The sequence below is a fragment of the Pelophylax lessonae genome (genome assembly GCF_965119305.1).
Source record: "Pelophylax lessonae genome assembly, chromosome: 3".
Classification (NCBI taxonomy): Eukaryota; Metazoa; Chordata; class Amphibia; order Anura; family Ranidae; genus Pelophylax; species Pelophylax lessonae.
The window spans coordinates 37,821,219-37,837,265 of record NC_138770.1 but is presented as its reverse complement, the minus strand read 5'-3'; the positions used below and the strand labels follow the sequence as shown (position 1 = coordinate 37,837,265).

Below are 16,047 nucleotides of genomic sequence, written 5' to 3'. Positions count from 1 at the left end.
TCAATGCTGAAGGATATAAGGGGGCACTCTGAAGGAAGTAAGGAGGCAAGCTGGAAAAAGTAAAGGGGGACTCTGGAGGCACTAAGGGGGCACTATGGTGGTACTAACTTCCAGTACCTACCACCTCCAGAATGCCCCCTTACATCCTCCGGAATGCCCCTTACATTTTCCTCCAGAGTGCTTTTTAGTACCTTCAAAGTGCCCTATTACATCCTCCTTCAGAGTGAACCCTTTATACTACTGTAAAATAGTACCTCCAGATAGTATGCCCTCTGCAGGGAGCTCTGAGGAGTGATGGCCATTAATCAATGCCATGTCAATGGCAGAGCACATCGCCCACCTCACAGGTGCCCTAATTCAGTCCTGCTTGCCCTCTCCCTGCCACAGCCCCCACATACGCCCGGTCCAGCCTTTGGTGTATGTTCCCATGTTATCTGTACCTGTGTGGATTACTGCAGCGCCTTGTAGGGGTCACTTCCTGCAGCACATGTCTTCTGTCTTTGCAGTGAAGTGCAGGGAGGAGGGGTAGGAGGAGTTCCAGGACTGGAGTCTGGACACTGTGTGCTCTTCTTGGGTCAGCCTGACAGCCTCTGCCACTTCTGCTTCCCCGCTGCTATCGCTGGACCCGCCGCCTGCCACTTAAGCAGTAGCAGGCAGCAGTTGGGCACTTCTGAGCTGACAGCGGGTGGGCTGACAACACAGCGGGCAGACTAGCACTGACTGGAGAGTTAAGATCACGATTCACACCAGTCCATGCTAAATGCCGCTGCTTGCTGGAGGAGGTGTTGAATGCTGAGGTAGGTGGAGAGAGTAGTGCAGCACTAGGGGCAGGCCTCGCTGTCTGAGAGAGTCTCTGACGTTACTGGTTGTTAGCCCTAGCAACCAGTTCCAGTCCTCTATTTCATTCCCAGACACTCTATTGTCCCGGATTGAAAGTGCTCGGGACCCAGGACAGACCTGCCAATTGTGGGACAGTACCGGGCAATCCGGGACATGCAGGCACCCTACCCGCCACTAATAAAAGTCATATTAGACTTGACTTGAGAAGGTGATTGGAGGAAAGGTGACACATCTCCAAAATGAAGAGAATGTTCCGGCCCCGTAATTGGGGAAATGTTCTGCCCCTGAAGGGGTAATCTAGGTTTCCACACTATATATGTGTGTATCATCATCTGCTGGAGATAAAAGACGTCACAGTGACTATGGAGGAAGAGGACGGACATGACGGGGGGGGGGGGTTACTGGGTGTAAATAGAAAAGAAGATCCCATTACCTCCTCTGCTTCAACTTCAAGCGACGTCTTCTCTCTACTTCCTGTCTGTACCCAACATCACTTCCTGTCTGTATTCCATAGAGATTTCCTGTTTGGGTAGAAGTGAGATCACCATCTTGTGGAGATCAGAGGAACTGCAGCCCAGAGAAACGTCTCATAGTGTGAAGACGGTGTAACGTTAAAAAACCATACCCAGTGGAGAAACCATACCGTCGTCACTTCCGGTCTGAAACAGCTGAGCAGCGCAGCAGTGCGCATGCTCAGAGCCCCGGATACGTAAATGAACATGAAAGAATTTGACAAGTGCGCATGCTCGGTGGGCATGAAATTCTCACGGCACTGTGTGTAATGTAATACTTGCGGCGGGTACATTAAAACACTTCGGCTGCAACATCGATCATCTCCTCTGCTATCGCTGTAACTTCCCTCATCTCCGGTAATAAATATAAAAGCGGCGGCGGGAGTATGAGATGTAAATGTGACGGCGATCGCGGCTCCGTGATCCGCTTTTATATTTATTACCGGAGATGAGGGCAGTGACAGGGCGAAGAGCGGAGATGATTTATGTTGCAGATAAGCTGTTTTGATGTAAGCGCCGCAAGTTTAACTACCGTGAGAAATCCATACCCTCCGTAGCTGAACCGGAAGTGACGAGGGTATGGTTTTCTCACGGGTATGGTTTTTTCACGGAACAGCGGCCTTGTGCTGTGTGTGTATGTACTGTATATCCTTATAGATGGGTCATCTCCACTCCCAGACTTTCACAACCAGAAAACTGGTTGGAGGATTGGAATAGTAATCTCCTTCATTGTTCTCAGCTGGGAGTGTCGGGGGTTTCATTGACTTGTACCCAACTTCACTTCCACAACAAACTCTTCTCTAGGAATCTATGAATTGAGGGATAGATTGTGTCTGTGGCCCCAAATTTACCTGGACTGGGTTTTTTACTGACATTTTCTGTTTCCTAAACCATTGTGCTAATATCGTGTGACATAAAACATTGGAACTACTGCCATTTTATTCTCTAATAGGGAAATAAGTGCTAATAGGCTGCAAGAGATCTGCTGAGGAAAAAAAGGAAATGGGTGCTAATAAACTGCAGGAGATCTGATAAGAAAAAAAGAGGGGGTTGAAAAGAACCAGGTCTCCTATAGCCTATTAGCACCCCCCCCCCCATTTTTTCAGCAGATTTCCTGCAGTTTATTGGGATCTAGTTCCTCTGCTGAGAACAAAATGGTGGTGGAAATATTTTTTCCTTCATTTTATTTTTCTTACTAAGTTTTGTGTTCTTGTGCCACCCATCATAACATTAGAACTACCCACCAGAACATTAGGATCACCCCTCTAATTTTGGGTAGGTCCCTCTTTTGTTGCCATCAAGGCATGGACTCCACCAGACAAATTATCACGCTGCCTCCCCCAGCTTGCCTTCTTCCTATACTGCATCCTGGTTCCATCTCTTTTCCAGGTAAGTGACGTATACACACCCGTCCACATGATGGAAAAGAAAACATCATTCATCAGACCAGGCCACCTTCTTCCATTATTCCGTACTCCAGTTCTGAGGCTCACGTGCCCATTGTAGGTTCTTTTGGCTGTAGACACGGGTCAGCGTGGACACTGTGACCGGTCTGCCTCTACACAACCCCATACACAACAAACTGTGATGAACATTTTTTTTTTGCTTTTAACACATCCACTTCAGAAACAGCATATTCACTTGTTGTCTAATATATCCCATTCACTTCCAGATACCATTATAATTTGCTTTACCTGTCAGTAGGTATAATGTTGTGGTTGATCGGTGTACACACACAGCACAAGGCCGTGTTCACACTACGATACAGTTCTCGGGCTGTGGTTCCTCTGAGGTCCACAAGGTGGTGATCTCACTTCTACCCAGACAGGAAGTCTCTATGGAATACAGACAGAAAGTGATGTCAGGTATAAATAGAAAGTTCTGGTGTAATGTTAAAAAACCATACCTCGTGAAAATTACCTACCCTCGTCACTTCCGATGCACATATGTCATGGAACAGCTGAGCAGGTTACCATTGCGCATGCTCAGAGCTCCGGAGGGTAGGGAATTTTCACGGGGTAGTGATGTGTAACGTTACACCACATCAGCTGTTGCAGCGGGTACAGTAAATCATCTCCGCTGCCACATTAAATCATCTCCGCTCCTACCCCTGTGACTTCCCTGATCGCGGCTCCGTGATTTATATTTTCATAGACCCACCGCCACTTTTACATTTAGTAACCGAGATCAGGGAAGTCACAGGGGTAGGAGCGGAGATGATTTAATGTGACAGCGGAGATGATTTACTGTACCCGCGGCAACAGCTGATGTGGTGTAACGTTAGAAAACCCTACCCCGTGAGAATTCCCTACCCTCCAGAGCTATGAGCATGTGCAGTGGGAATTGGCTCAGCTGTTCCATAACGTATGTGAAGAGAAAGTGACGAGGGTAGGGAATTTTCACAGGTAGGGTTTTTTCACGGAACACCGGGTGAGAGGTGAGTTGGGAGGAAGTAGAGAGAAGACATTGCTGGAAGTGGCAGCAGAGGAGGTAATAAGATCTTATTTTCTATTTACACCCAGTAACCCCCCCCCCCCGTCATGTCCGTCCTCTTCCTCCATAGTCACTGTGATGTCTTTTATCTCCAGCAGATGATGATACACACATATATAGCCCCTTTAACCCCTCCAAGGTTAAAACATTTCTCCTTTTACAGAGCTGGAACATTCAATTCATTTTGGAGATAAATTCTAGTAATATTGTCCTCTAAACAAACAGCGCTGACAATCAATAGACAAGACAATGACCATCCTGACCATACATGGCCTACAAAGGGCAGTTATTACACTACACAGGCAGCCAATGGGTAATCATTACAATATGCAGCCAACACAATGATGGAGTGCAGGGGTCAGGAGTATGGAGCATAGAGCTACTTACATTGCTGGTCAGGAGGAAGAAAACATTCCCCAGCCTGCCATGAAAAATATGTTCCATCATTGGTGTCAGAGGGAGGACAATACTGAGGGCTCTCAGGGAAGTAGAGGAGCTGAAGGGATGTGAGGGTTTAGTAAAGCTGAAGATTTTAGGGGCCTCTGAAGGGGTAATGTAGTTGAAGGACTCTGGGACCCTTGAGGGGGTAGTCAGGCTGTAGGGCTTTGAGAAAATAGGGGGCTGGAGGGAGAGGGGTCTCTGGGTCTGTGATGGCCCTCCCACCCCGCCTGCACTTTTTTTTTCAGAGCTTACAGAACTGCCAATCTTAACCATCTTATTGTCTCAGTGGTCACGTGATTAGTTCTGGAATATCGAGTAAGAGGAAGAAGAGAATTCCTTCACTCGTTGGTGAGCACTTGTTCTTAGAGGAATTCAGTTTCAGCTGCAAACCAGTTCGGAAAGGAAACCAACCCAACAGAGAAAAGGGAATATCTGATCCGGCAGGCCAAGAGGGTCCCAGGTCCTCCAAGATGTAACAAACCCTAAACAGTCCAGACTAAATGTAGATCATAAATGTACAGCAATCATCATATTACCACCTTTACATCCACATCCTATTATTGTGTGACCGATACCATCCGAAAAATTCTTACTTTCATTTACCAAATGTATCCGTCTAGATTCAGGAGACCTGTATAGATCAAATGATGTCACCAATGAGGATGGAGGAGGACCGGAGTCACGTGACTGAGAAAATACTAAACCTCACCCTGGAGATCATTTACCTTCTGACCGGAGAGGTGAGGAGGATTCTGTGTGGTCACATGACATCACTCTTATCTCTATTACTAAAATGCAGACCTGACTGGAGGAGGATTCTGGAAAGGTCACATGACATCACGCTTATCTCTATTAAGGAAATATAGACCTGACCAGGGAGGTTCGGAGGATTCTGGGGGGTCACATGTCATCACGCTTATCTCTATTAATGAAATATAGACCTGACCAGGGAGGTTGGGAGGATGTTGGGAGGATTCTGGGAGGGGGGTCACATGACATAACTCTTATCTCTATTAATGAAATATGAACCTCACAGAGAGGTGAAAAGGATTCTAGGAGGTCACATTACATCACTATTCTCTATATTTATAAAACACAGACCTGACCGGAGAGGTGAGGAGGATTCTGGGAGGTCACATGACATCACTCTTATCTTTATTAATAAAATACAGACCTGACCGGAGAGGTGAGGTGGATTCTGGGATTCTAACATGATATTCCTATTGGTTCCTCAATACAGAGATTTCTTCTTCTGAAGTCAGGTGATCATATGACCATCACAGTGCCTCCATGTGACTCCCTAAAACCTGAGAGACACAACATGCAGAAGATTCTAGAAGTCACCAAGAAGATGATGGAGCTGCTGACAGGAGAGGTGAGCGGTGCTGGGGATTCTGGGACATTATCCAGTAACAGACAAGGGATGTGTCTGGATGGTGACTGTATCATTGTGTGTGTCAGGTTCCTATAAGGTGTCAGGATGTCACTGTCTATTTCTCCATGGAGGAGTGGGAGTATTTAGAAGGACACAAGGATCTCTACAAGGACGTCATGATGGAGAATCAGCCGCCCCTCACATCACCGGGTAAGAGGAGACTTTATTGTAAAGGAGAGAGCAGTACGGAGGGTCCACCTAGATCCCCCATCATCTGATAAACACATAGAAACAATGTATTCAGTCAGTGTGTGTGTTTCCTACAGATGGATCCAGTAATGAGAACCCACCAGAGAGATGTCCCCGTCCTCTGTATTCCCGGGATTCCACACAGGAAGATCACACCATCCCCCACTGTTACAAGGTTAGTGAGATGGAGCATAGAAAACAGACTCATGGAGACAATGTGTGGGGTTTTTTATGTGATGACACAATATTAAAGTTTATATTTTACAGATGATATTTTCACAAATTTTCTTCATTTAGAGTGGAGATCCAATCCAATAGAATTTGAGGTTAAAGCAGAAGAAGAGACGTATGTGAGAGATGATCAGCAGTCTATGGAGGAGGATGGAATAACGGGGACATTTATAGAGGAGGACACTCCTACAGAGATCAGCACAGGTGGGTCATTAACACTAAATACATTCCTCCACCCATCCTGCTCACTGATTGGTCCAGAGCAGGGCAAGGACTGAGTAATATCAGCCTGAAATACTCTGGTCACTATATGCCCATATCCTGGGTCTAACAGGATCTCTGACAGGACATTTCTCCCAGGGTTACTTGCTCTGTTGTCTGCTGGCTGTGCCAGATTGAAGGGATATGTCTGTATAGTTTCAGACCCAAGTCACTGAGTGCAGTTTAAGGAGATGGGAGGCAGCGGTGTGGGACTTCTATAGCTTGTCTCAAGTACATTTTTAAGCTTCCACTAATTATTGAATACCAATATTATCAGTCCTGACACTTACACTATATCATTTATATTGTACATTACAAACTCCTGACCCCTGCACTATACTGTATATACTTCTGTATCCCATATAATAAGTTGTACAATGCATAAGACTTTTTTCACCAAGTTTCTACCAGCTGGACAGTTTATATCTGATGATTTGATTGGAGCACAGACTTTTACATGTTGATAATAATGTGATAACGCCCTCAAACTTTGGAACCTTAAAACAGAAAGTAATAATGAAGGAGAAGTCTTAAGATTAAGGATCAGTCCAGTCTTCATCTTGGTTGTTCTCTCCCCCCCCCCCCCCCCATCCTCACTCTCTGACCTCTGGTGGGGCTCAGCTTTGCTGTTATTTGTGACTAAATCATGGACTAAATAAGCAGGTGCAGTAGTTCTTGTGTTAGGAAGATGGCAAAGAGTGATAGAGGGGGTGGGGACACTCATCCTAAAATCCCCTCATCACTGTCCCCCCCCCCCTATAAAAGACAGTTCTCGTTCCCTCACTCTCTGACTAAGGTCCATAAATAAAGACATGAACTGGTAGGAGATCAGAGGACCCTTTTACTAGTTACCTTGAGGGTGGAATTGTAAGATCCTCAGAGACAAAGCTGCCTGATGTGGGCGGAGTCCTGGTGTAGGGGAACCAATCTGCTCATGTCTAGTAATAATCCTTTTTATTTATATTTTAGTACATGGACTGGAGATGAGGAAAACCTCAGAGGATTGTCTCACTTTGTCTCCAGACTGTAAAGTAGAAGATGAGGACACCACACAGTATAGTCCAGGAGAAAACCCGGCTACCTCAAATGTCCATCTGGCATCACACAGTGTAGATGGACCATCGTATTCCTCTGATCCTGAGGAACCTCAGACTGTGAGGGACAGTGCCGGACCATCGTATTCCTCTTATCCTGAGGAACCTCAGACTGCGAGGGACGGTGCCGTCCTTCCAACAGATAAGAGGTTTCCCTGTCCTGAGTGCTGGAAGTATTTCCGTTTTAAATTTAAACTTAATAGGCATAAAGTCCTGTTCTGAGTGCAGGAAATGTTTTTCACATAAGGTTAGTCTTCAAACACATCAGAGATCTCACACGGGGGAGAAGCCGTATTCCTGTGCTGTGTGCAGGAAACGTTTTTTAGAGATCTCACACTGGAGAGAAGATGTATTCCTGTTCTTAGTGTGGGAAAAGTTTTTCAGATAAGTGCAATCTTAAAAAAACATCAGAGATTTCACACGGGGGAGAAGCTGTATTCCTGTCCTGAGTGTGGGAAAAGTTTTTCACAGACATCCAATCTTTACAGACATTAGAGATCTCAGATGGGGGAGAAGCTGTATTCCTGTACTGAGTGCGGGAAATGTTTTTCACAGAAGTCAAATTTTCAAATACATCAGAGATCTCAGACAGGGGAGAAGCCGTATTCCTGTCCTGAGTGCGGGAAAAGTTTTTCACAGACGTCCATTCTATACAGACATCAGAGATCTCACACGGGGGAGAAGCTGTATTCCTGTCCTGAGTGTGGGAAAAGTTTTTCACAGACATCCAATCTTTACAGACATTAGAGATCTCAGATGGGGGAGAAGCTGTATTCCTGTACTGAGTGCGGGAAATGTTTTTCACAGAAGTCAAATTTTCAAATACATCAGAGATCTCAGACAGGGGAGAAGCCGTATTCCTGTCCTGAGTGCGGGAAAAGTTTTTCACAGACGTCCATTCTATACAGACATCAGAGATCTCACATGGGGGAGAAGCCGTATTCCTTCAATGAAGTCCTGTCTTCCTGTACATCAAGGATCCCACACAACCCTTGAGGTGTATTAGTACCTTGAATGTGGGAAATGTCTTCTATATGAATGTTGCTGATGCTCATGTGGAGAAGAAGCACACCCTGATATACACCTCAGATATACTCCATGGCTGATCTTCATCATGTAAGAAACCCTTCATAAGGAGATCAGAGATCACCAAAGACATGGATGAAGTGTTGGCCAATGATAGCCAATGAATAGTAACAATTACATTTTTTTTTGTGGTGTAAGTTTTCACAAACACTTAGCGGCCTTTTTTCCTTTTTATTAATTGAATAAATGACTAGCATTCACACAGCTGTTATGAATATTGGTCATATTTTATTTCATACAGTGATTCCCTTTGCTCCATCCAGTGGTCATATTGCAGTAATGTGCTATTTTTACTGATTGAGGTTTTTCAGGAAAATTCCCCATTATGGTAACTAGATGGAGCTGAGGATCATAGGAAATCACAGGTATAATATGTAATGGCTAAATGAATGATTGTTACAATCGTCCAACAAATTTTCTATAAGTAGACCCCATAGTTTCCTATGTTTGGCATGGTTTCATATACAGTAATAACTGAGATCATACGCTTAAGAGTACAGTGGACATCAAAGGATAAAAGTTATTTAAGCAAACAGTATTAAACCCAACCATTGATTTAAAATGGGAAATACTTTAGATGGCCTGTCAAACAGGTGCGGAAAAATTTGTCCTTGGGCGTTAAAGTGGTTTTAAAGGCAGAAGGTGCATTATATACATAAAGATAAAAAATCTGTGTACAGCAGCCCCCCTAATACTCACCTGATCCCACCTATATCCAGTGATGTTTCAGGAGAGACTCAGCTGCCCAGGACTCTCCCTCCTCATTGGCTGAGACAGCAGAGTAGTGCCATTCCCTCCCACTGCTGTAAATCAAAGTCAATGAGGAGAGAGATGGGGCGGGGCCTAGCCAAAGCTGCAGCTTGGCTCGGGTGCCCCCACAGCAAGCTGCTTGTTGCGGGGGGCACTCAGGAGGGAGGGAGGGGCCAGGAGTGCCAAAGACTGAAGAGGAAGATCTGGACTGCTCTGTGCAAAACCACTACACAAAAAAACGATGCTTTAGTATCACTTTAATTGTGCCAATGAAACCTATACCAAAAAATTACTTCAAGATAAAAACCATACCAACATAGCTAGGCAGCCTAGACAGTCTTGCAGACATTCCAGAGCCCAAAAACACTTAATCAGTGAAATCGGCTTGATACAGTAGCTGTTGCTAATACAGGACAGATTCATTTTGACAAATGTCAGCCAGGCAACGGAGTCTGCGGACTGGCCAGTGTCAACATCGCCAGCAGGCATCCGTGCTGTCACAAGGATGGATGGATGCTTGATGTGACAGGGCTCCGGGTGGACCAACGGTCCACAGACCGATACAGGAAACACTTGCGCCGGACAGCTGAATTGGTGGCGGTGTGGGAGATGACGTCACTCCACCGGCAAGTCATGGTGACGGGACCATTGGCTCTTCCACTGTAGAAGTCGTAGGCTCTTCCTCCCTGTCTCTTGCCGGTGCGGTGGAGTGATGTCATCTCCCGCGCCGTCACCGTTTCAGCTGTCCGGAACAAGGGTTTCCTGTATCGGTCTGTGTACCGTTGGTCCACCTGGAGCCCTGTCACATCAGGCATCCATCCATCCTTGTGACGGCACGGATGCCTGCTGGCGACGTTGACACTGGGCAGAAACCCAGCTAGCAGTACATCGGCGGTGGGGGGCAAGTACACGGCTCAGCCTGACATCCGATCAGTGTGTGTTTTTAACTTCTATTGATTTTATGCAATAAACTGTGTGTTATTGGACCTTTCCCTGGAGTGGAGCCTTTTTTAATTTTTTTCCACCATTATGCCATTTACTATAAGGTGTTTGTGACTGATTTCATTAATACAATTATTACCAGAAGCGCTCCCTAACTTCCAGCCTTCTCACTGATCTGACTCTGCAACCATCGGAGCTGCTTTTCATCCACTGGTTGTTTGGGCGCCCTGTCTCTGCAAGAGTACCAGGCAATGTAGGATTTCCAGACCCTGTAATAAATGTTTCTAGAGACTGGTTTCCTAGCTTTTATCAGCATATAAACTGCAGGGCCAGATACACCCCGCTCCTTCAAGATTAAGGCTTCAATAACCAAGCCGTCAAATTTAGAGACCGTACAGCAGGGTGGAACATTGGACCTTGAGAGAGTAGGTCCGGGCACAGTGGAAGAGCCCAAAGCCTCGTCACTGCCAAGCTCTGGATTTGTGCAAACCAAACCCTCCTCGGCCATGCTGGAGCTACCACAATTACTGGTTTCCCCTCTAGTTGGATCCTGCATAACAGACGCTGTATCAGCTGCACCAGAGGAAAGGCATAAATCTGAGAATATTCTTTCAAAGGAGTCACCAAAGCATCCACTCCGACTGCAAGTGGATCCCTGGTCCTGGACACAAATCTCTTCAACTTGTTGTTGAACCTGGATGCCAACAGATCTACGTATGGGACCCCCCAGCGTAGGCAAATTGATTGAAAAATCTTGGGGTGTAAGGACCATTCCCCCAGAAACATCTGTTGATGACTCAAAAAGTCTGCCTGCCAGATCTCTATTCCCAGAATGAAAAATGCTGTCAGGCATGGCACAAACTTCTCTGCCCAAAACAGAATGAAGTCCACCTCTTTCTGGGCTGACCAACTCTTTGTGCCTCCTTGATGGTTGATATAAGCCACAGCCGTGGCATTGTCGGATTGTACCCTGACAGGGTGATCCTGAAGCCTGGACGTCCAGAATTTCAAAGCCCGACTGACTGGCTGGCTCGGATTTCCAAAACATTGATGGGGAGACTTTTCTCTACCCAAGACCATTTCTCCTGGACAGTAACTTCCTCAACAACCGCTCCCCAGCCGGAAAGACTGGCATCTGTCGTCACCAATTTCCAGGTCACTGGAAGAAAGGATTTCCCCTTCTCCAGATTTCTTAACAACCACCAATTCAGACTCTGACATGCTCTTGGTACCAGAGACTGAACCTTTCCCGTCTACATAGACAGAATGTTGTTCTTTAAGGGTCTGGCATGGAATTGAGCATAGGGAACTGCCTCGAATGCGGAGACCATCTTCCCCAATAACTTCATGCAAAGATGTATACAGTAAACCCCCGCTATATCGCGGTTCAGTTTTTGCGGTCCCGATATATCGCGCTATTTTAATTAGGACCTATTAATTCTGATATTGTGGTAATATTTCGGCATTTCGTGTGGGAATGCATGCCTCGCTCATGGACAGCACCAAGCGCGGTGACATTAGAGGGGGCGGTAACGAGATTCGGAGCATCCGCAGATGTGCTCCTTTGCCAACCACAAGCAAGGATGCCACCCAAATGCCCATCATCTAAGGCTAAGGCTCCTGGTGAGCCAAAAAAGAAGAGGAAGTTCCTTACGATTCAGGAGAAGGTGAAACTTCTTGATATGATAAAGGAAGGACAAAGTTATGCTGCTGTAGCCCGCCATTATGGTATGAATGAGTTAATGATTCACTACATCAACAAGAATGAGAAGAATATCAGGGCAACCGCTGCACTGTCCATCAACCAAGCTTCAAAAAGAGTTGTTTCTTCCCGTAATAAAAACATTGTTCGGATGGAAACTGCGTTGGCCATTTGAATCCAAGATTGCAGGAAAAAAAGCATCACATTGGATGGTAACACCATCAGGACTCGGGCAAAGAAGCTGTACAGCACTTTTGCCAATCAAGGAGGCTCTGAAGGAGGCGCCGAACAGTCGCACAGCGACAATCCTGATCAGCCTTCTAGTACATCTTCATCAGGAGGCTTTTCTGCCAGCAAGGGATGGTTTGACCGCTTCCAGAAATGCTATCAGTTGAAGAGCGTTTCATTGCAAGGTGAAGCTGCATCTGCCGACAAAGAAGCTGCTGCAAGGTACACCAATGAGACCTTCAAGAGTATCATCGAGGAGGGTGGGTACCAACCAGTGCAAGTCTTTAATATGGCTGAGACCGGTTTGTTTTGGAAGAGAATGCCCAAACGGACCTACATCATGAAGTAGGAAGCCCGAGCCCCTGGATTTAAGGCTTATAAGGACAGAGTAACCTTGGTTATGTGTGGAAATGCTGCTGGGTTTATGATCAAGCCAGCCCTGATCTACAAGGCCAAGTACCCTAGAGGACTGAAGCATAAAAACAAGAACCAGCTACCAGTCCATTGGATGCATAATCCTAAGGCTTGGATGACTAAACGCCTCACAACTGAGTGGTTCCATAATTGTTTCATCCCAGCCGTCAAGGTCTACCTTGCCAATCTTGGCTTTGATTTTAAGGTGCTTCTGCTGATGGATAATGCAGGAGGCCACGCTATGGATCTATCTTACGAAGGAGTGCAAGTTGAGTTCCTTCCACCCAACACCACGTCTTTAATTCAGCCCATGGACCAGGGTGAGATATGAGCATTGAAGGCGCTGTACACTCGCAACTCCTTGAATCATCTTGTCGAATCCATGAACAATGATGAAAATTTCAATTTGAAGGACTACTGGTGTAATTACACCATTGCAACCTGTCTGGAGAACATACAAAAGGCCCTCAAGGAGATGAAGAAGGAGACCCTGCATGCCTGTTGGAAGAAGCTTTGGCCAGAAATTATTCACGATTATGAAGGGTTCACTCCTGACAAAGTTCATCATTCAGCTGTGGACAAGGCAATTAGGCTGGCGAAGTTGCTAGGAGGTGAAGGTTTTCAGGATATGACCCAGGACGACGTCAATGACCTAATTGAAACCCATTCAGCTCCACTAACCGATGAGAATCTGACAGAACTCACCAAGTCAGTGAGTGAGGAGGAACAGGAGGAGGAGGAAGAAGATGAAGGCTTGTCAATTGAGCCCCTTGGGAGGGTCATGCGTACGGCCAATGACCTGAAACAGATGTTAGCTGAGTGGGATCCTGACATGGTTCGTTCACTCCAGTTCCATAACAGCATTGGTGGAGCCATCCAGGTGTACAAGAACCTCCTCGCCCAAAAGAAGGCCGCATCCACCCCAAGTACCTCCACGGCCACGTCTGATGTAGAAGTGGAGGTTCCACCCACTTATATACCCACCTATACCTGAAGAAGCACCTGCTGAACCTGCGCCTTCAGAAGAACAGTAGATGCTCTTATTTGCTGCTTATCGTCATCTTCTTTTCTGCTGAGTACAGTACTGTATGTACATACAGTACTCTTTTTTTTTTTACTGTACTGTACAGTATACTGTTAGCACAATATTTTTGCGTTTTACATTGCTCTTGCTCTCCCTCTATCTTTTATGTGTTTCTATTGCTTAAAAGTGTGTTTAAAGGCCTTTAAATGCTATTAAAAAAGTTAACAAAACATGCCTAGGGTGTATTTAAATAGGGTCTTTCTATTTCGCGGATTTTCACTTTTCGCGGGTGGGTCCAGAACGTAACCCCCGCGATGGAGTGGCGTTTACTGTAGAAGGATATCTCAGCCTTACTACGGACTGAAACAGATCCTTTAGGTCTGTGACCTTTCTTGTTGGCAAGAATATCTTTGCCTGTACTGTGTCCACAAGAAGACCCAGATATTCCAGATGCTGGACTGGCTGTAATGCTGACTTTACCAAGTTCAGTATCCAACCCAGACCTTCTAGGAACTGTACTGTCTGGAGGACAATTCGGCTTAGAGCCGAAGCTGATCGATCTATTAGTAATAGATCATCCAGATATACTATTGTAGATATCCCTCGGGACCTTAGGGCAGCCAATACTGGAGCTAGGATCTTTGTGAAAACTCTTGGAGCTGTGGCTAACCTAAAGTGCAGGGATACAAACTGAAAATTACGGTTTCCTATTGCAACGCATAGGAACCTTTTGATGAGCCTGGAATATAGGCACGTGAAGATATGCATCCTTGATGTCTATGGATGCTACAAATTCCTCGCCCTGCAGGGAGGCTATGACTGAACGAATAGACTCCATACGGAAAGTACGAATGTTCAGAAACTGGTTTAAAGCTTTGAAATCCAGAATAGGTCTCACATCCCCGTTTGGTTTGGGGATTATGAACAGGTTTGAATAAAAACCCTTGAACTTTTTGTTCTCCGGAACCTCTATTATCACTTTGTGAGCCTTCAGCTAGTCTAATACCAGAAAGAGGGGATCTGTCGGTATACCTGACCTTATAAACCGGGGATACGGGAACACCCGAAATTCCAGTTTGTAACCCTGTGAAATGGTGGAGATAACCCAGTTGTCTTGGATCAAATCCACCCAAACCTTTGAGAACTGCTGCAGCTTCCCCCCCCCCCCCCACATGAGTGGGGCGCCCCTTCACAGAGTAGGCTTAGTGGAAGACTTGTCTGATTTCGGAGCCCAGGGCTTTTTCTGACCCTGCCCTGAAGGCTTGGTACCGGATCCAGAAGGTTGAGGTCGTTGCCACTGCCTGGAACTGGAAGCACTGGTAGTATGAGTGCTGGGGATTTTAAAAGAAGGATGCTTGCACTTCCTTTTTACAGGCAGCAATGTACTCTTCCCGCCTGAGATCTTTTGGATATACTTATCCAGATCATCACCAAAAAGGCATTCTCCCTCAAAAGGGAAGACATCCAGTATTTTTTTTACATGGTGATTCTGCAGACCAATTTTTTTACCAAAGGATTCTGCGCATATGCACTGTTATCAGAGCAAACCGTGACATTTGCCTTATGGAGTCCGTAAGAGCATCCACTGCAAAACAAAGTGTGAGGTAGATCTAACAGATCTTCCACAGACTCTCCTTGAGAAGGAATTGTCTTGGACACTCACTTCATACGGTCTTTCAAAGACTGACAAACCCCAATGGCCGCTACTGCTGGTTGTATCGCAAAACCTGCAAACGCAAAGGAGGCTTTCAATAAAGATTCCAACTACTTATTCGCTGGGTCTTTAAAAACCTAGGCATTATCCACAGGACAGGTTAAATTCTTATTAACTGCAAAAGTGGCAGCATCCACAGTGGTTATATTCCATTTCTTGGTTAATTTTTCCTCCATAGGATACAATAGTGAAAACCTTTTGGGAGGAACAAAAATCCTATCAGGATGGTCCCAATCGTTATACATTTCTTACTCCAAGAGCAGATGTATGGGAAACGTCTGAGGACTATGAGTATGGAGCAATGAGCCTAGAGAGGAAAAAGAGACTTCAGCTGTCTCTAAGGGAGGAAATTTGTATTCAGACTGGACCATTTTAGTAAGAGACTGAATAAACAATCTCTGGGTCTGAGAGGCCTGACCCTGACTCCCCAGAAGTGGAAACCTTAGCTTGGCCTTCCATAGGGTCACCATCAGCTAATTCTTCCACATCCTCTGCCCAATCCTGAAGTGATTCAGGGGGTGGCTCAGATGAATGGGATCTATGAGGTTTCCTCCCTCCTTGTGATGCTGAAATCATGCCAGCAATCCTACCCTCAAGGCTGGCTAATGCCGATGCAAAATTCTTAGTGACGTAGGTTGTGGCAGAAGTACTCGGAGAAGCTACCAGTGGCGGCCCATCCATTAGTGGTGCA

General features: G+C 45.8%; 2 protein-coding genes across 2 annotated transcripts in view; one reads left to right on the top strand and one right to left on the bottom strand.

Moving 5' to 3' along the window:
- LOC309550283 (uncharacterized protein) overlaps positions 1 to 16,047 on the bottom strand; it is a 1,519,274-nt gene that overhangs the window by 637,121 nt on the left and 866,106 nt on the right.
- LOC309549994 (uncharacterized protein) overlaps positions 3,805 to 16,047 on the top strand; it is a 277,984-nt gene continuing 265,741 nt past the window's right edge. Inside the window, exon 1 of the mRNA XM_082250468.1 lies at positions 3,805 to 3,842. The gene's annotated coding sequence lies outside the window, so the exon portion shown is untranslated. The remainder of the gene's footprint in view (positions 3,843 to 16,047) is intronic.